General features: G+C 41.1%; 2 long non-coding RNA genes across 3 annotated transcripts in view; one reads left to right on the top strand and one right to left on the bottom strand.

The window, feature by feature from the left end:
* LOC143442416 (uncharacterized) overlaps positions 1 to 4234 on the bottom strand; it is a 15034-nt gene extending 10800 nt beyond the window's left edge. Inside the window, exon 1 of the long non-coding RNA XR_013110610.1 lies at positions 4095 to 4234. This is a non-coding gene — a long non-coding RNA (uncharacterized LOC143442416). The remainder of the gene's footprint in view (positions 1 to 4094) is intronic.
* Positions 4103 to 21271, top strand: LOC143442417 (uncharacterized). 2 transcript variants are annotated; one of them, XR_013110612.1, is made up of 6 exons: positions 4118 to 4228; positions 5562 to 5641; positions 5969 to 6081; positions 19162 to 19285; positions 19451 to 19612; positions 20604 to 21271. It is a non-coding gene; the product is annotated as an uncharacterized LOC143442417 (long non-coding RNA). The 2 variants fall into 2 exon arrangements; XR_013110611.1 differs by lacking the exons at positions 19162 to 19285; positions 19451 to 19612; positions 20604 to 21271 and adding an exon at positions 10576 to 11879 and having other exon boundaries at positions 4103 to 4228.

The raw sequence follows: 21271 nt of genomic DNA, 5'->3' as shown, positions 1-21271 counted from the left end.
ATTTTTATTGGGATTACTTACAGGAATATGGGTGGAGGGTTACTCACAGGAGCAGAAATGACTCTAAGAAAACTGCATCACCAAAGCCCACCCCAGCAAGGGTGACAGCTCACAAAACTGGGAGCCTGGAGCACACTGTACAGCCTGAGGCAGCTTAACAGGTTGTACATAGTGTCCTGGTCACTGTTCTAGTGCTGTGAAGAGACCATGATCAAGGCAACACTTATAAAAGGAAGCATTTAATTAAGAGCTTGTTTACAGTTTTCAAGAGTTAGCCCATTGTCATCATGGAGGCTCACATGGCATGGTGCTATATCCTGACCAAGAGGCTGGCAGGCTGAGCATAGATGTAACCTGGTGTGGGCATTTGAAACCTCAAGGAACATCCCAAGTTGACTTACTTCAACAAAGGCCATGCCTACTCCAATAAGGCCACACCTCCTAATCCTGGTAATACTCAAACAGTTCACCAACTGGGGACTATGTAAACAATTATATGAGCCTAGGGAGTGCCATTCTCATTCAAACCACCACACAGTATTCTTTAGAGGGCATCCAGCTGGTCTGAGCCTCTTCCAAATAGCTCAACTGGTCTGTGTTTCCTCTAGGCTGTTCAGCTGGCAGGGCGGCCAGAGGACTCTTGATTCTTTCCGGACTCTGATTCATTCAGGCAGTGGGCTTGTCTGACAGTGACTCTTAGCAGTCTTTACTGCGGAGAATCCTAATGAATCTGGTCAATTTCAGGGACTTCCTGAAGCTAATTTGAGTTGTTTACTTTCTGTTTTAAGGAGCATCCTTTCAGTATTTCACTTCCCCTTAGAATATCCTGTTGTTTTACCTCACTGTGAACATTTTGCCTTAAGAGGTTTCCGGAGACTCCAAGATGGAAGGTTTTACTCTCAGAGAAAACTTCTACATAACACCATGCCCTCTTGAAGATTTCTGTATTTGTGGCTAGATGGATGACTCAAAGCTTAAAAGCTCTTGTTGCTTTTGTGGAGGACTAAGGCTAGGTTCACAGCACAGATATTGAGTAGCTAGCAGCCATCTTTGCTGGCATTGGTCTTGGGCTGCTATGTATTCAGATGTTAAATTCTATAGCCCTAGTTAGGGTTCCCAAGAGGACCAATTCTTCTGCATACCAGCTTTTGATGTGCAAACCTTGCTCTCCAAGTTTATTGGGTAATAAAATGCTAAACCCTGTGATTGGGCAGTAGCGAGAGCTAGGCGGGACTTCCTGGGAGGGAGAAAGAAACTCTGGGAAGCAGAAAGAGGAAGCCTTTAGCAGGAGACAGTCTAAGAGATAGAAGTAACTAAGGGCCTGGAAAATATAGCTAGCCATGTGCCTGGATGAAGCTAGATGGTCAGGTTAACTTACATGAGCTAGTTGAGAGTCTGCCCAGATAAGGCCTAAGCTTTGAGGTAAAACATTTCCGTGTGGTTATTTGGGGAGCTAGATAGTTAAGGAATAACTGCGGCCATATTAATTTCAGGCATTAATTAATATGTACATAATATTGATAATTACTTTTATATATACACCTGTAACTCCAACTTTAGGGGGATCTGTTGCCCTTTTCTGGTTCTTCAGGTACTACATACACACAGAGAGACATGTGCACACACAATAAATAAATTAATTAATTAATTAATTAGATAGATAAATAGATTTTCTTTTAAAAGAAAGTATTATTGAACGAGCAGTGGCGCAGCGGCTTAGGCAGCCGCCTGCAGAGGGCGAGCCCGCGCCCTCTGCTTTCTCTGTCTCCCTGTTCTAATCCCACTTTCCCCATGTGACTCTGCCCAAGTCTCATGGGGGAAAAAAAGTATTTTTTGTGCTTATGTATCAGCTCACACTCTTAACGGCTGTGTCATACCTCACTCAAAATTCTTTGGTCTGAATGCATACATGCTTCTCTCTCTTTTCTGTGCTAATCTGCCTTTTCTCCTTTGATTTCTCTTATTCAAAAGGAAATCAATCTTATTCAAAGCATTTCTACATTTAAAGCAATTTATTGAAGGTTTAGAATGAGATGAAATATTTTAAATCAAAGCTAATAGTCTGTCATAAAACCTTCTCTGTAAACTCCCAACACAAGGACTGTACAGTCAACAATGTTTTGTTGTTTTTTGGATTTTTTTTTTTGTGCCAGATTCTGCTCCTGGTCAACAGTCTAGTGCCTTCTCTCACACAGTTTCTTCTCACTACAGTTCTATGATTTTATTAATTTCTACTTTATTGCTAAATATCATCTGCATTGGAAAGACACACAAACCAAACAGTAAACACCTAGAACAAGATAGACAGATAATGCTTTAGGTGAGAGTTTCCCCATCATGACCACTCTCCACCAACATTCCTAGATAGTCAGACCTTGTTTCATTACAGCCTTACACCAGTGTAGCCATCCCCACATCACACAACTTGGTTTCTGTTAAATTTTATTCGTGGGAAAATGGGTATGTTCCTTGTGTCTCAGCTTTCCTTCCCAAAACATATTGATAAGATTTAACCACGTAACTCAATGTGTTCATATGTATCCTGTTTGATATTTCACTTGTTTATTTCAGTGCTGAAGTTTGAGCCTGGTGCCTCATGCAGGCAGAAAGTACACGGCCACTGATCACATCTTTTGTCTTTGGTCTAAGATAAGGTTTCACTAAGCTGCCCAGGCTACCCGTGAACTAACTGTGTCCAGGCAGGCCTTGAACTTGTGATCCTCTTGATTATGCTTTAGCCTGCCGAATATCTGAGGTTACAGGTCTGCACCACAAGGAGTAAACACACCAGGTTTGTTTTAGTTTGCATTGCTCAGGTCACTCCTTGTTACTCAAGAAAGTCAAAGTCGGGACGAGAAAGAGGAAGGGGAACTGAAGCAGAAGCCATGGAACACTGCCTACTGGCTTGCTCCTTGGCCCTTGCTCCGCCTTCTTTCCTATACAGCTCAGGAGCACCTGTCCAGAGGTGCTGCTAAGAAATTGTGTACACTTGCCCACAGGCTGATCTTGTGGGGGCATTTTCTTAATTGAGAATCTCTCTTCTCAACTAACTCTAGCTTGTCAGGTTCACATAAAACTAACACACACACACACACACAAACACACATACACACACCCCAAGTACAAGTTTTCTAGGAATATGAATCTATATTATATATAGATTAATCTTCTGGTGTAAAAGATATGTTTCTATAATAGATGCTTTTGCCAAAATGGTCGTAAGTCCCACTAAGAATTTATGAGAATTCCTGATATTCCACACCCTCAAAAATATTTAGCACCAGTCAGGCACCATGCCACGTGCCCGTAACCACAACACTCAAGAAGCAGAAGCAGTAGTCTCATGACTTTAAGATCATCCAGGGCAAACAGTAACAATAGTGAAACCACAAAAAAAAAAAAAAAAAAAAAAAAAAAAAAAAAACCAACAACAACAACAGAGTAAGCATGTAAAAATCATAAAAATCTGGTATAGTAAACACCTGATAGTGGGCTTTATTCGTATTTTAATTTGTTTACTTGATGTATATGTTTTAGGAAACTTTTACATATTTAATAGTCATTTGGACTTCTTTTGTCAACTCAATTCAATTTTTTATCATTGTCCTTTTCTCTCAATGTATTGTAATTCTTTATATACATTCAACAATAATCTTTAATCAATTATATGTGCTGCAAAAAGGTCTTGTACCATTCCCCCTTCTTCTCATGTTTTTTAATTAATTATCCATAGTCCATTGAGGATGGTTTTTATACTGCTTCACTGTTTTCTTACAAACGACCTGAACTATGTGATTCCTCAAGCATACTCCTAAGCGGGTCTGTTGATCTGGCCGTTATCCTAGCCGAATGCATAACAGTGTTATCTCTACCACAATAAAAGAGAGGCAGAAGTGATTCAAAGAGACTAAACCTTATTTCTAAGGCCGTGTCTATAATTGCACATAAATGTAAAGATGAAAAATGAAAACGTACCCAGCCCTGGCCTTACTTTACCCCTCCCCCATGCAAGAAACCAAGACCATTACTCAGAAACAGACTGGCCCTTGGCTGCATCATGTGATTGAAAGCCAGTTATGGGCAGCCCCAGGTACCAAAGCTCCGTGCCAGATGTGATTCTCCGGGGCTGAGGGTGGGCGACTGGAGCACACAGCTGTGGATGATGAGGTCATCTGCACAATTTGGGGGCTGGATGAGTTCCCTGGGATACGGGAGAAGAGCATGTCAGGTTTCTTTTTTCTTGTTTGAAGTCTGTAAGCTTTGGGGTTCAGGAAGGAATTGTTGCTCTCCCGTTATTCCCTGGGAGGAGGGTGGCTGTCTGCCAGAGGCAGCTGTGAGCGGGTCATTTGCATTTTGCAGGCAGTCTCTGGTCTGAGAAGGATACTCTTCCTTTCCTTAGATCATCTGCTTCTTCAGAGTGGGGCCACTGCCTCACACGGATTGTTATTCGCCCTTTAATCTTTTCCCTACCCCTCCCTCTTCCTGACTTACTCGGTACAGTTTAACAAGCTTCCCAGACAGGTCCAGCAGGCTCATCCCAATGGCTTTGAAAGCCAGCTGGCAGACAAAAGAGGAATTATTTCCTTACTCTCTTGGCTGGGTGGGTGCAAGTGGGAAAGGCCACTTGTGGTGTATGTGGGTTCTCTCTCTCTCTCTCTCTCTCTCTCTCTCTCTCTCTCTCTCTCTCTCTCTCTGCCATCCACCACCCATAGGTGTTCATACTTAGGAGCCTGCATGGCAATATGTCTAATGTTTTGAATCACAGTTAAGATCCCTGAACTATAGCTGGCCTGACAAACCTACTGGGGCCCCAAGGGTGCAACCTCCCAGAAGAGAGGTCTCTTTTGTGTATGGGCACATTCTTTAAGTTTCACCAAGGTGATGTGGGATGAAAGGGATGAAGACGGGGCTGTCCAGTGTGGGGAAAATGGCTTGCAGTTAAATGAGGAACCTTTTATCTTTTAGAGTGTGTGTATGTGGGGGGGGGGGTGGGGGGGAGAAGAGAGAGAGAGAAAGAGAGAGGGGGGAGAGGGAGAGAGAAGGGGGAGGGGAAGAGAGGAAGAGAGAAATGGAATGTGGGCTAGGCAGGAAAGAAGAATACATGGCCTCCCTTGTTTCCAGCCAGCCTATTGCTTATTAACTGACAAAAATGTTCAAGGTGTCATTTAAAAAAAAAAAAATCTCCCGTTAGAGATGATTTCAACCATTACTTTAGAAATGATACCAAATGGAGAATAAGTGGGTCTATTTCAACTTCATCTTTAAAACTCAGACTGAATAGAGGCCATGTATGAAGGACCAATAAAAAGAGCAATCAGAGAGGAGTATTAGTCATTGTTGAGCACCTATGTCCCCAGACAGGCACCATATATTATTAAACTCAAAGTCACTCACTCTCCCTATTTTCAGAGAACTGTGCAATCAATGAAGCAGAGAGCCATTTAACAGTATCAGACAGACTTTGCCTCTGACAGTGACATTTGGGGGAGGGGGTCCTGATTCTGATTATAAATGTTACTGTAAGTCATCTTGAAGATGTTTTTTAAAATTCTTTTAAACAGAGTCTCATTCTATGATCCATGTGGCTGGGAACATGTTGCAATCCTCCTGCCTTCACCTCCCAAAGGCCAGAATTATATAGGTGAGCCTCCAAACCTTGTTTGGTGTTTTGAGACATTTTCAATCATTTAGAATGGGAGACATGTCTATCATCTGCTATTCAAATACTGGGATTTTCAACATTCTTCTCGCAATCTGGACAATAATGAGGTCATTTTAAAATTTCCAGAGTCATAATCACCAAGTTTTCTAATATCTTTTCATAGTGATGTCTCAGATTCTTCAGTAAGAAGGAAGAGTAACCTCTCCTGCCACCCAAGCAGTGATTAGCACTGTCACATACTGTATTCTATATAATCATTATAATAACCTTACTAATAAGATGCTCTTATACTCATTCTACAAACAGGTCTCAGGCTTCAGACACTTTGAACCTTGGCTGTCCTCCACTTGCCTCCAGCGTTCCATGTATACAAGCGACGTGGGACTGTTTCACAGCCCAGTTCACTGCTAGGTTGCCAGGTAAGTGAACATGGTCTGTTCTTGACATGGGCCTAGAAGCCATTTCTATAGCAAGATAGCCAAGAATAAATCAGCCATACACTGAAGCGACATTAATTCTCATAAATCTATCCCACTATGTCAAAATTAAACTCATCTCTAAGTCACCTTAGATCTCTCCAACTCCATACAATAGGAGAAATTCAGCAGAAGGCAAGCTGAACTGGAGACAGCAATGAACTCACTGCATCTTAAATAACCCACTTTTGTAAATTTTGCAATAGAAATGCAACCGTTGAGCACGTTGCTGGGAGCTGTCTAAGGGTCTCAAAAGAGGCCTAACTGCTTTAGCAGCTTCATGGTGAATTGGCCTCTGCCCAGGGGTGCTACCATTGTTGGAGGCAACTGGCATTGCTCTGGGGCTTACTTCATGCCTCTCTGAATAGCCTCACTCGCAGCCTGGAGGCTTGGCTGGGTTTTGGAAACAACCGAAGCCCTTTGGACTCCAGTGTTGTGGTTTAGGTAATTGGTCAAGCTGTGGGGTCCTGTTTGGAGGTCAAAAGTGTGGTCCTTTTCTTCTGCAGCTCATTAACTAAACCCAAGAACAGTTCTCTCCGAATAAGAGAGTTTCATTTACCTTGCAAGCCACAAAAATGCAGCCAGAATTATTTCAAGGGCATTTAACAAAAAAAGTGACAGGTTCTCCTTTTCATCACTGGTACCCAAAATCCAGCCTGTAACTCAGCCAATTGGCTGCTTTCTTCCACTGCAGAGTGGGTTGGGGCAGGAGTATCCCTTGCTATTGCTTCAGACATTGGGTATCTGCTTATCACTTGCAGCTAATGGCTGCTTTGATAATGTCTTTGGAGAAGGTTTTGTTTTGCCCCAAACTTCATCTCATGGCTTTAATCCCAGTGTGTTTGTAATCTTCAGCCTCACTTGGTACAGAGAAAGAGAGGCTTTGACCAGCTTTCCAGGGAAGTAAATAGGTTTAAATGCCACCGTCACCACAGATGGCCTCATCTCCCAGTGCCAGATTTCCATCACCAATTGGTGTGGCTGAGATGGCAAAGAACTTTGGCTGAATCTAAACCTGTCCACCTCTGAAATAACTGAAACCAGGAGGAGATGAAGGTTAGAGAAGAGATAGAAAAGACCTGAATATTTGGGATGAAGGGGGAAAAAAGGGGGAGGGGGAGTGAGAACCTGAGAAAGAGATCTGCTGTAAAGGAGAAAGAAGAATGGAAATGTAGCAACTTCATTGGCTCCTGCCTGTGCCACACAGGACTCTGCCTCCTTTACCTTTTAAATCAGGGTTATAACAAGCTAAAAACAACTTCTCGCTTTCTTCTTTGAGTTTTGAAAGAGGGAAAGGTAACATTTAACATACTTTTGTAATTTTTTAAATGTGTTCTTTTTTTCTTCTCTCCACCATTTTGGTTAGTTTGTTTGTTTGTTTTTTACTTCAAATACATAGCATTTAGGACAAAGGTTCATTTTAGCAGCTGACTGGAATGGGGAGAGGAGAGAGAGAAAGAGGGAGGGGAGGATGGAGAAGAGGAGGAGGAGGAGGAGGAGGAAGAAGAGGAAGAGGAGGAGAATTATTTCATCACTCATCCTGTAAATTACCAGAATCTTCTTTAGCCAACCAATTCCAGTGCATGGATGTGTGTTTGGGGGGGGGGGGGGGCGGGGGGGGGGGCGGGGGGAGTTGTACACACATGTGCCATCCACAGCACTTCTCTAAGCCTGGGTGAGCAAAGAACATCGGAGCTCCACAAATCGCTGGGATATGAGGCAGAAGAAGTGTGACAAGCAGTGGTCATGGTCCAAATAATTATCACAGAACTGCTGTCCTGGTCAGGTTTTATGCTAAACACACCAGAAAGAGAAAGTGGAGGCTGAATGCTGCTTGTTTGGCATTTCTTTGTAGTCGGGAAGAGGGGCTTTTCTTCCCCTGAGGTGGTGGTTGTTATTGACTGAAATGGTGTGAAACTCCTTCTGTGCAGAAACTGGAGGTTCCCCTTTGAAGCCAGAGAGTCTTTGTTCTTTACCTAACTTGGTGCCATTTTCAACAGGAGCATTAGTATAGAAGTCTGGTGAATCCCTGCCACCCAGAATTCAGTGAGACTGTTTGCCAGGTGGGAAAAAACAGTCATGGTGGGGCCAGAGGGGACAGTTGTGAATTTCAGGCAGGAGAAATTGCTGGGTGGAGGGTTGCTGAACTATACATGTTTAAAATAAAACTCTATAAATGCCAGCTTGGCGGTTAGTGTTTGCAGCCTGAGATATTAGAATGCTTCAAAGAAAAGTGATCTGAGACAGGAAAGAGAGGGAAGAAAGATGAGTAGTATGTCTAACTGCATTGCCTGAAAAGAGAAAAGGGTAAATGCTTACATCATGCAGCTATGATTAGGCCCTTTGGTGCATAGCATGGATAGGATGGGCTTAGTAAGAATAGGGAAGGCAGCAGAATTCTACCAAAATGCATTCCAACTTCAGGTTTTTAGAAATTGCATTCAAAATTTCAATTTATAAAACTCTCAGATGTGTTAAATGCTAAAAATCTTTTGGTGAACTGTAGAAGATTTCCACTGCAGCCAAAGAATAGTCTTAAAGTTGATATTATTATTTATTAGAAAAATTGACTTTAATACCACTAAATATTCTTAAACAATAACCATTTCATTTTTCCAATTCTAGGAGCCAAATTTGGCGTGTGTCAGATATGCTCTAGACACATTCAACCATTGAACTATATATACGTCAGCCTTTCCAGAATAATACTTTCTATACACACTACAATCGAGAGGTGTCAGCCAAAAGGAGAAATAGGAGGACAAAAGTTAGAAGTGGAAGAGGAAGAGGAAGAAAGCTGGAGAGAAGAGGAAGGGAGGTGGAGGAACAAAAGGCAGGGGCAAGGCTTAGCAAATCATTTTCCTTTAGGAGAAAAGTTGAAGTCTCTAGAGTGTTTAGAGTGATGTGGTGAAGTCCCCTCCCACTTAGCTTAGCTCTCCTATTACCTGTCTCCATATTGTGATCCTTTCACTGTGATGGAATTTAACTAGGCAGTATAGTTCTTCTGATAGGGAAGTTGTCATGCAGAAAGAAATTGCTCCTAATTCAATTCCATTATATCAAAGCATTAGCATGTTGATTCAGCTCCCCCATTCATTAGCAAGTGAGCTCAGGCTTGTAACATAAGCCAGTAGGATGTCCACTACAGAGCAGCCAGCCTATAAATCTCTCTGGCCCTAACAGTCCATACCACTTCAGTTAAAACCTACTCTGCGGGTAGATAACCCCATAGTGGGCTTTAACTGTCTGCTATATCATAGTCCAGTGACAGGGTCACTTAAGGAGGTATTTGGCTTCATTCTGGAGCTAGCAGCTACTGCTTCCACTCTAGACCAGGGCTCAGTGAGTGTCAGGTAAAAAATGTGCATATCTTCATAATCTGGAAAAAAATATCCATCCAAGTTTGTGGTACTTTTATACTGCTGTGAGTAACCTGACAGAAATGACCTAAGGAAGGGATAATGGAATTGGGTTTCTGGTGTCAGAGGCTCTCACCTAAGTCTATCATGAGGGAAGGCATTGTGGGATATCAGATCAATTGTTGGCCCAGGAGCCTGTGGCAGAGGCTGGTGACATGATGATAACCATGAAGAAACAACTAGATGGGTGTTAGGGGATGGCAAAGGATTAGAAGGCCTGCTCCCAGAAGCACACTTCTATTTTATCAGTGAGATCTCATCTCCCAAGCTTTCTTAAAAGAATACTACAAGATGAGAACCAAGGGCTCAGACCATGAACCCATGAGGAAGACACTTGAGATTCAAGTCACAACACAAACCAAACTCTGGGGATTCATCATCCCTTCACTGTCTGCTGAGATGGTTTATGGTAGTACACACATTGACAGACTTGTAAGATCACAAACTAATATTTTTTAATGCTTATAAAAAGTATATTTAGTAAAAATGGGCAGAACACCTTTCTGATAAAACAAAAATCCCCTATTCATAAACAAATTGGTGTTACTAATTTCCCCTCCTTGGCTGAATTAAATTCATCAAAATATATGTAAATATTCTGAGTTTAAAGATAAAGGGATGAAATATTTAAAGCATAAATGTAATGAGTTCCCCAAATCTAAAAATTGCTTATATCTTTCAATGTAATACTCTGTATGATTACGTACATCTTTTAAACTAGAAATAAAGAAGCCCCCAAAGGCAGCTTATAAGGAAAGCTATTAAATTTCATTAGCCAGAGAAACCTATAGAAGACCAGAGACAGTAAGCCTTTCTACAGATGAATTGATGAATGCCCTGCTCTATACAAAAAGAATTCACAGAACTGCTGCTATCCAGCAACATAATACCTTGTTGGATTAAAGAACTGGATTGAAACATAAAAGCGGAGTTACTATGTATTCCTCGAAACAATACATTTTCTTCACACGTGAGAGAACCTACATACATGACCATTTTGTTTATGTTTGTCCAACAGCAACACCAACTGAGGACTGTCTTTCATACAAACATGTGGAACCCCAAGATGTGCTGAGATGCTCAAAGTATGGAATAATTAGGTTATTTTGTTGACACTGGTGCTGATGCTGCCAACAGAATCCTGTGTCAAGCTGGTGGCAAGTTGGCCTGGACTGTGGTACCAGAGCTAACCATGCCAGTAGCTATTGTGTTCTTTAGAAACATGCTATAAAGTTAAAAGTGGGAAAACAGGAAATATGTTTCAGTCATGCTTGATGTCGTTACAAAGTATATCTGTAGTAAACTTGATCCTTCAGAACATACTTTGTAACCAGATGGCAAAATGGGAAGTACACATAGAACTCTTCATCCAGATGGGATGCCTTGGTTCTCTTTGATGCATACCTTAAAGAAAAGTACCCATGCCATTGGTCTATACGTTATATCAATCTTTTTGTTTAGAGAACGTCTTTTTTGGACTTGAAAAAAAAAAGACTTACATAAAATCTATGGCTGTTCAGATCTCAAAAAGGAAGGAAATGAACCTGTCACTCTAAAGAAACAATTGTTGGTATTTGTTGGTGGCTAAAGTTATATTTTCAAACAAAATTTAGAATTATGGAAAGCTTACTACCATCAACCTGGCTATATCCTGTTTCTTCAAGAGTCTTCCTGTGAGCTTGGGCATGACATTACTGGCTTTTCCCGTGGATTATGTCTTCATTTTATATCATTATGTTTCTACAATTTGATGTTATATGATAAAATGCACCTGCATTTTCTCTGTAAGTCAGTATTTTTCACACGAACGATGTCTGATATTAGCAAAGATGCTTGGTTAAAATATTTACCCAAAGTATAAGTCAGACCAACTGTGACTGTGACCTGATTAAAAGAAAAAAAAACTCATTGTTTTCAGATCCCATATTACAGCTAACTTTAAAAACTACCACTTGGCAATTCAGAGGACAGCGTAACAATAATCTAACCCCTGCTTCTAGCTTCATAACTGGAAGCCAGAATCAGTTCATGTATTTCAATTAAAGCAGCATATTGCAGCTGACTGAATGTAGAAGCAGATATCCTAAGAATCTAGCATCTATGGAGTCAAAGAGTCTCAAAGGCTTATAAAACAATAATGCTCATCTCGTTAAATTTTATTAGAAATATTAAATATATAGCACTTGGGTTAATATTAATTAGATTATGATTTTCTGCTAGTAAATCTTCCTCAATTTCCTTATACTGTATAGTATTATAAATATTGATATACATTAGCCTCATTAAAATACTTTGATATATTCAACAATATTCAGAAGAATAAAGGAGCCCTAAGACTATTTGAGAATTGCTGACTTAACACTGTGATACTTACTCTTATGTTTTCACCCATGTTCATCTGTCTGTCCTTCATTCTACTGATCTCTTTGAGAGTAAACACTGTGTGAACTTAATTATTCTCAGTACCTAGTACTTACTGGGGGAGTAAATCGACATTCTTTGAAGGAATGAGTGAAATATTCAACTTTAGAATCTAAAATGCTCCTGAATTCTGCAACAGAAGCTTCAGTCTCACTAGCCAAGAACTCCAGCAGTAGATCAGTATATATTCTATGGGAGAAACAACAAAACAAAAACAAAATCAAAACTCCAGTAATAACAATGACCAGAGACTATGGAGAAAACCACAAAGATCAGTTTCTTAGATGCCCTCTGAGATCAGTTATGATTGTCGTTCCAGACTCTTGCTGTCCATGTTCCCTGCCTCATACTTCAGGATTCAGCAGTATCACCTTTTACTGAGCCACTCTGCCATCCTCCTCAGGTCCCAGAACCCACAACTAGACTCACCAAATCTTTACAATTCCAGTTCTGAAGTTTTCAGATGCAGACATAGCTGGGGAGTAAGGTTCCTCTCCACTGACAGTGTTACAGCTCCGCTCTCTTTGTATTTTATATACTGAATTTGCAACATTGTAACTCTTGTCTTGTGTGTCCTGTGGTACTGCCAGCTAACAAAGTTTTACCCTCAGAACCATCTATATAGAATCAACCCAAGTAGAAGATACACCAATACATTTTAAAATGATACTATAACAAGAACAAAAAGAAATCTTACCTTCAGATTCTATGATGCAGCTAACTTTTAGGCATGAATGCGTGCTTTAAATTTTAGCTAGACTAAATTGAAATGTTTTCTTCCACACTGTTAAAGAGCAGGTATAAATCGTACAAGGTCCATTCAATTTTATTTGCCTTAAACAAGAGAGACAGAAAGAACATGAGAAAGTATAATTGGGAAAAATATATATGTCCAAGTTCCTAAAGAGTCCAGGATGAACACACTCCTCCAGAAAATGTTGAAAATACATTCCACAGAGCAAGCCACTTGTCAAGTCACTAATGGACATATGAACCCTTTAAGACTTGGAAGGAGACAACCATTACACAAATAAGTTTCCAATTACAAATGGTGAGCAGAGTCAGGAAAGGGAACTGGTGATAAGATATCATTATCATGGGTACTTTAGATTGGTGAGGGAGAAAGGCTTGGCAAAGGTGTTTCTGAGACAGTGGCTTCCAGCTGCAGTAGGGCTGTGACCCAGCAGAGGTAGAAAGGTCAAGGTGAATGCTGAATTTATCAGGCTTGCAAAGTGAGGTGGAGAGCTTTGGGGGCAGGGAGAGAGTAGGTAGAAGCGGAACTCAGATATCACAGCACAGACGCTTGAAGAAACCCAGAGCTAAGCTCAGTCCTCATTTTCTTCCTCTGATATGCAGACCCATGATTCTGGGTGGTCTGTATTCATCTCACATAAGCCCCAGAAAGATAAATGGAGCCTGTTTCCTCAAGTAACTACTGCTAAGAGAAAAGTTTTCTTCAAATGTATTTCTCCATCAGCGCTTTCCCCATAGGGCACCTAAAACTTGATTTATCATAACTGTTCACCCAGCATCCACATAGAGTAATACAAATGTGGCATATTTAAATGCACTCCTTGGGAAAAAAAAAATTGCTGGCAGTGATCACAAACCATAAATAAAGAAAAAACAGCCCAACTATGGCGGGTTGCAAGCTGAGTGCATAGAGCCCCTGACGTCTGCCTAGAAGCCAAAACAGAACCGGGAGTCACAGCCACAGAATGCTGCACTGTAGCTAGGAGAAACTCACTCCCCATTGAGACTGGCCATCCATGCCAGGGAGCTACCAAGTTCCCCAACACTTCCTCTTGGGGGTTTAGAATGGGGCAAGGAAATAGGAGCTGACACAGCCTAAGCCCTATTAGGTATTTGGTTCTAATGCAGATTCAAACACCAGCTCAGGTTCATTAGTTATGGGAGTTGCATTAAATCATTTAGCCTATCACTCACATCCTCTATTGTACAACAGAGACATAAGTTACATTTATTATAAAGTGTCAAAAGTGCTGCATGAGCTGATAGCAAAGTAAATATCACCTGTTAATGTAGATTGTCTACAGGGACTTAGTCAGCCAAGAGTATTTCAAAGTCTTAGAGACTGAGCCCCAGGAACAGATAAGCTGACTACTTTACCACCTTCTATAAACAATTGTTTGGCATCTTAAGGATAGTTTTAGTAACAAATCACCCTGATTTTATTCTTCATGCAGATAACACATTTTATAAAAGCCTAGCCAAGTAAGTCAGGGAAAAAACAAAAAATACAAAACAAACGAACAAAAACCTTTTCCCCCTTTTCTTATTATGCATAAAATAACATCTATCTCCTATGAAAACAGAAAATCTCTGTTCTATTCTAATCATATCTAAAAACCTCTCTTCACGGGATCTACTGTTTCTTTACTTCCGGGAAGAGCCACTGCGATTTTGAGGAGCTCAGTGCTCACTCACGTCAGTCATTAACCCCCTCAGACTGGAGGCTCATGTGCCCCAATCAGATCTGAGAGGGGTCATAGTCCTCATTTGACATTCTACCACACTTCAAAGCCAAATGCCATCTATGCTAACCCTGGGACTGGACTGAACACAAAGGGATCACAGATTCTGATGTTTTCCCAAGTATGAACCTTTTAAAGTCAAAAGCAAAGCGACTCTTTCTTACCTAACCTACCATGGAACCAGGATCCAGACAAACTTCATTCTGGAAAAAAGAAACAAAAAACAAAAACAAAACAAAACAAAAAAAACAAAAACAAAAACAAAAAAACATTGAGATTGCCCTTGGGAAGAAACAAAAAAGGCTGTCAAAGTGTACATTTGGTTAAAGCATGTCAGGGATCTGAACTTACTACAACGAAGCTTCCCCTGATCTTTGCATGGACTCCCTTCCAGACTATCTCAACCCTGCAAGAAACTGCTCAGATCCTTGCAACACTTTAAAATCTGCAGACAGTCAAGTCTGTGGACAGTTCGGTGTCAGGGTTTCTAAGAAGTACTATTTCTTCCTGGATTCTAAAAACTCAGCGCTCTGAGATTAGAATTCATACAGGATGAATGAACCTATCACAGTATCAAAAGGCTGAGGACACCAGTGGCTGCTTTGGGTGGCATTTTGGCTTGTTGTTTTCATTGCTGTTGTTTAGTTGGTTTGGCTTTTTGAAGCAGGATCTCTTTATGTAGCCCTGGCTGTCTCAGGATATGCTTTATAAACCAGGCTGGCCTCAAATTCACAGAAAACTGCCTGCCTTTGCTTCTACCTCTCAGATTCTGAAATTACAGGCATGTACCACCACACCTGCCATAGGGGTACTCTTTTAATACCACCTGCATCTGGCTGAGTGGCAGACAGACCGTGGCCTCCCATAGAGAGCACTTGCAGAATATAAAGTAAGGTCTGGCAGTCAGAAAGTAATTCATGACAGCAACCAAATGGTTCAAACAAACAAACAAAACCCACCAGGAAGGCAAGGACAGAAGAGAAACATTTGGCTAACTAGCATTTAAAGAAGAGAAGAAAAGATGGACAAATTCATTATGCAGGTTCTTCTGCACATGGAAGACACAGTGATGGCTTATAGGGAGGAGAAGGGGGCAAGAAGCCAGTCCACATTGTAGTACTGGAGTCCTCAGCTCCAACAAGAGAAGTAAACTAGTCCATCATGTCAAAACAGTCCTGGCCCTCGTGGAAATTTAGTTTTTATATAAGAAGCCTACCTTGGCACTACAGAAAATGCACATCTTTCTATTAAACACACATCAGATTCTAAGATGTCTTCAAAAACAGCTAGCAGGAAAAGATATGTAAAGTTTTATTATTATGGTATGTATGTGTACATGTGTATGTGTGTGCATGTGTGCATGTGTGTGTGTGTGTGTGTGTGTGTACACGCACGTGTGCATGCCATGGTACATGTGTGGAAGTCAGAAATGAACTTTTGAGATTCACTTTTTTCCTTCTGTCACATCAGTCCTGGGGATCAAACTCAGGTAATTAGACTTGGTGGCAGATATCTCCACTCACTGGACCACCCTGCCAGGTGCATTTTCCCTAACATGCAAAGTTCTAACAGGTGTTCGCTACTTTAATTGACATTGGCACTGATCTTGTAAAGGGGTGTGGGGTTTTCTGTCTTTTATTTTTATTTATTGTGTTCATTACACTAAGGCTTCCACCCAGCTGTTCACACCAAGTCATGGGGTAAAGAAAAATTCTGTTTTTTTTTTATTATTATTAAGAACCTTGCTACATAGATCATACATGAAATTAGGGAGTATTTGCATTTGTGACTTACTAATTTCACCTAGTATAATGTCTTTAAATTTTATTTCTATTGTCACAAATAGAAAAATTTCTGACTTCTTCATTGCATGCACACACTAGAATATTTTTATCTTAGATGGAATACATCCATCTAAGGATATTTAGTTTATTTCCACATTTTGGGCATTAGAAACAATGCTGTAGGGAACACCACCTAATATATGAGGTCAAAGTTGTTGGGAGCCGACTTTTAGCAGAAGGCGGCTATCAGCTTTGCAGCCATCTTGAGCCATATACCCTGACATGAGACTTGGATTACAATAGCCTACAACAGCTGAGCACACTCTGATAACATCTTGCTTTAGATACCCAGGACTTTCCTTTGGTGTATGAGATTAAAGGTGTGTGAGATTAAAGGTGTGTGAGATTAAAGGTGTGTGACTTAAAGGTGTGACTTAGAGATCAGATTTAGAGACAAGACCTAAGGGCATGACTTAAAGGCTCGACTTAGAGGCATGGCTTAGAAGTGAGACATATAAAAGGCGAGAGGCAGACAGGAGAGAGAGAACAATTTGGAGTAACAGAGATTCAGACACTAGGAGTACAACTAAGAACTAGGGGGAGTACAACTAGGAACTAGAAGGAGTACAACTAGGAACTAGAAGGAGTACAACTAGGAACTAGGAACTCAAGACTTGAGACTTGGACTAGGAAGAGAGACTGAAGAATAAATGGGATTGAATCATACTCTGTCTGGTCTCCATTCTTCGAGTCCGTCCTCACTCTCTATCTTGCTGAACCCTGACCCGCAGACCGGAGCGCCAGCTTGGGCCAGGAAACAGTGGCCGCCAAGCGTGGAGTGGAGAGGGCCTCGACACAAAGTATTAGTTGAGGGGCTGGGAACAGTTAAAAGGAGAGGGGCTTACCAGTCAAGGGGCATAAAGTTTTGGTCAAGGGAAATGAGTCAACTCTAGAGAACTGGTATACCACATGGTAGCTATAGTTCACAATAATGGTAAGTCGTCTAACTGTTATCTCTCTTCCCTGATAAATTCTAAGTATAACAAAGACCAGAGCTGTGTCTACAATATTGGCTTATACCTAGCATATATATTCCCATAAAGGCTGTCACACAAGTGTAACTCAATAAAGTCTGGTGAAGGACTGAGAAAACTGGGAGCTACCATAGCAGAATAGAGCAAAGGCAAATTGCAGTCCAGTCTCTTGTATATAGACATATGCAAAAATTATATCCAGAATGTATAACTGGTCAACCACGCTGGAGTGGTTATTCTTCTTAATTCATTCAGATGCTATAACAAAATACTATTGACTAGATGACATGGGTTTGTTTCTCATAGATCCAGACAATTAGAAAACCAAGATTAGAGGGATGGTAGGTTCTATGTCTAATGAGGACCTATGTTCATGAACAGACATTTATTGGTATGTCTCACATGGTAGAAGAAGACAGAGAGCTCTCCAGGGTTAAAGGCTAAGGGTACTATTAGTAATAAAGGCTAGGTCCTCTTTATGGTGTCACCTTCTGAAGGATGCCCCCAAATGTCATTTCTTTAGAAATGTGAGTCTTAACATAGACATTCTGTCAGGGGCATAAATGTTCAGACCACACCACCAAGAACCCTCCACATTATTGATAACTGTTACTTTTGTCAAGTAGACATAGTATGGGATCACCCAGGAAGAGAGTCCAAGTAAGGGATGCGTAGCCTGAGGGCATGCCTGTGCAAGAATGTCTTTATTACATTTTGATGTAGGGACCCCTAGCCTGCTGGGGACAGCACTATTGCCTGGATTTGGGTTCTAAACTGTACATGGGGAGAGAAAATGAGTGAAGCCATAGGTATGTGTGCACTCATTCTCTCTGATCTTGATTGTGGATGTGATATGACCCGATATTTTAAGTTTAAGGTGGCAGCACCCTGACTACCCTTCTTTGATGAGCTGTAACCTGCAGTTATGAGCTAAGTTGCTTTCCATCGGGCAGTTTCATCACAGCTACAGGAACAAAGGAAGGGCATGTTATAAAAGTAACAGGGAGCCCAGTGATTTTAGTAGGAAAGTCATGTGGCCACAGTGAACAAATCTATCCCTTGGTAGATCAGGTGTATAAGTAAACTCTTCCAACTTCTGGAACTGTCACTTACCCAGGACTTCTGAACACTTACCCAAGTTACCTCCTTATCAGGCCATGTTTCCTTGTTTCTTGTACTGTTCCCATCAGTGATGTGATGGCTTCAGCTGTCACCCTTATGGCATGAGGCTATTGCTTTTGTCTGCCAGCACCTACTTGGCACCTTTTCTAGTAACAGACCCATCTCTGATATAGAGAGACAGAGCAGAGACTAAGTAAACCCACTCCCATTACCTCCCCCTCCCCCCATCGCAGCCACAGTCCTTGAGTCACTGAGTCATGAGCACAAATCTAAACTGTGTGGGTCTGTCCCATAAACAGAAAGCAGGCAATTTTTTTTACACTGGTTCCTGGGCCTGAGACCTTATTGTTTGGCTGTTAATTCAAGTCTTCAATAACCTGATAAGTCTTTTTGTTCTTGTTATTCAAGTTAACCTGAGTCCCCTCCTAGTACAGAAAGTAGGATGACAATGCCTTAATTTATGGATCTAATTTTTTTTTAATGATAGATCACAAAGACATTTGAACAAAGCAAGAAAGTTTTGTTTCACTTTTTCATTTTCCATTGCAACGTTAGTTCACCACATCAATAGTGCCCTGGGCAGTCAGACTAATGCAAAATGTGTTCTCTAAATAATGCATCATGTTGGATCTGGTTTGCCTCAGGAAAACATGTGCTGTAAGAGAAATGCTGGCCCTGGAAGAATGGGATGACCTGTCAGAAGCTGAACTTGATTTTAGTTTCTCTTTGTGTCTCTTCTTCTGAATAGGAGCTGGAGAACACACTTTGTCTTCCTTGGGAAATAAATTTTGTCTAAGTCAAGAACTGGTTGAGAGGAGCCAGAAAATAGACACACAACATTTGTGTGTTCTATGCACCCAAGCCTCAAACAGGTAATAAAACTCTATCATCTCTAGTGGAGAGGGAAGAACTATCAGATATTTCTGTTTAAAAAAATGTCAAGAAGAAGTTTGCCAATGTTTTTCAGGAGTTTGAAAAAGACAATTGTGGTGGCAGCCCCCAGTTCTGACCTTCTTTTGTTCTCCCCCCTTGGACAGCAATGGCATCCAGGCCTCATCCCTGGCATGTGAGATGGACAGCTATCAATCTGCTCTTCAGGACCACTGAACAGAAAGCTATCGGACATTTAAAACAAAGGTTTCTCAAAGGATCCTTGGAAGCATTGTATGTTTCATTTGCTTTTTAATGCATCTGGAAAGGTAAATAAATACTCTTGTATCTTAGCTGAGAATACTAACTAATAATTGCAGTTGGTTGTTTCGAACTTTTCCCCAAGTAGGAATGAAGAAAAAATAACTAAGCGTACCTTAAGCTTGTGGGTCTTTGGGTATATACAAAAAGGAATTTAGAGAAAATTATGCTAAGACTCTTTAAAGCTATCTAAGACTAAAGGAAATAAGTCTGGCATGGTGATGCAAACCTATAATCCCAACACTCAGGAGGCTGAGGCAGAAGGACTGCTGTAAGTTTTAGGACAGCCTGGGATGCATAGTATGATCCTCTCTCCAAGAAAGGAGGAGGAAGGTGAGGAGGAAAATATGTGCATGCAGATGTTGACCAATAGTCAAGAAGATTACTGGTGATAGCCCCACAAGGAAACAAACCAAAGACCATTGCTAACAAAATGCATAAATCAAATGTGGTACAGTGCCACAAGAGTATACAGCAGCATGAATAAAAAAGAACCTGTGATCTAAACTTGAGTCAAATAAGCCAGGCAAAGATATTGCTGGTGGTTATTCTATTTATATAAAGTTCACAGTGAGACCCCTGGTATATGTTGTTAGGATTCAGCTGAATGGCTACCCTTGCAAGAATGAGTGGTGACTGTAGAAAAAGATGACAATGAAAGGGTGCTACTTCTGCAATCTGGTGACATTCAGTGCCCCAAGTGAGCTAAGGTTCCACAACTGTGCCCACTTTGTTGTCTTATTGAGTTAGAAGCTTATTACATATATTCTCTATATTTGCAACACAATAAATGTAATTATTTTAACTAATCAGTATTTAGAGAGAAAATGAAGCTGTTAGAGGCTGAGGTCTTAAAGGTACACTCAGGTCATGATGGATGAACAGTCTTGGTGTTGATATAGCCCAATACTGGCCAGAGGACTATAGCTGTTAGTCTCAAGACCGAGCCGCCCTGAACTGAGAGGATGTGTCAGAATCTCCCCTTTTCTTCTTTTGCAGGGCATCAGCTCTGTTCTTCCCATCTAGAGGGATCATTGGACACAGCCAGGAAGGATTGACTGGAAGTGCACGGTTTCAGATCTGAGCACTTACTGAAGTACAATGGACTCAGCCCAGCTATGGCTTCCAAACACTTCCCAGGCGGTTTTGGCTGCTACACAAACCTTCAAGAACCCATTTTTCATAGCAGCACTGCCCAGGTCTCCCACCACATTACTGCTTTCCAGATTGCTCTCACTTGGAGAATATCTGTTTCCGATTATTGTTCCCCAGATGTTTTGGCTTGGCTTTCTCTAATCTGAAGCACGTCTGGCTGTTTCCTGCCTATGTGCCTGATCTCTGTTTGCTCTTGTATTGCTTTTCTGTCTTCACTGGAACTTTCAGCACCTTCCACTTTTGTATTCCCCCAAGCACTTTGTTAAATCAATTATATCCCTTTCCCAGGAATCTCAAAGAAAACAGACGTTAGACATAAGAAACCCCAAACTTATTCCTATGTTGCATTAGGCAACCTATATGCCTTCTCTTCTCTGCATATGATCTGTGGCGTGGTGTGAAGGTAGGTTCACAGTGTTGAACCTTGAGCTCAGAAGACATGCCAGATGAGAATAATTCAAACTATAATGAGACAAGCCACCAGCATTAGAATCTAAATCTAGGGGCACAAT

The sequence above is a fragment of the Arvicanthis niloticus genome, chromosome 5 (genome assembly GCF_011762505.2).
Source record: "Arvicanthis niloticus isolate mArvNil1 chromosome 5, mArvNil1.pat.X, whole genome shotgun sequence".
Lineage (NCBI taxonomy): Eukaryota > Metazoa > Chordata > Mammalia > Rodentia > Muridae > Arvicanthis > Arvicanthis niloticus.
Note: the sequence above shows the minus strand (reverse complement) of the source record. Positions and strands in the feature narration are given on the sequence as shown.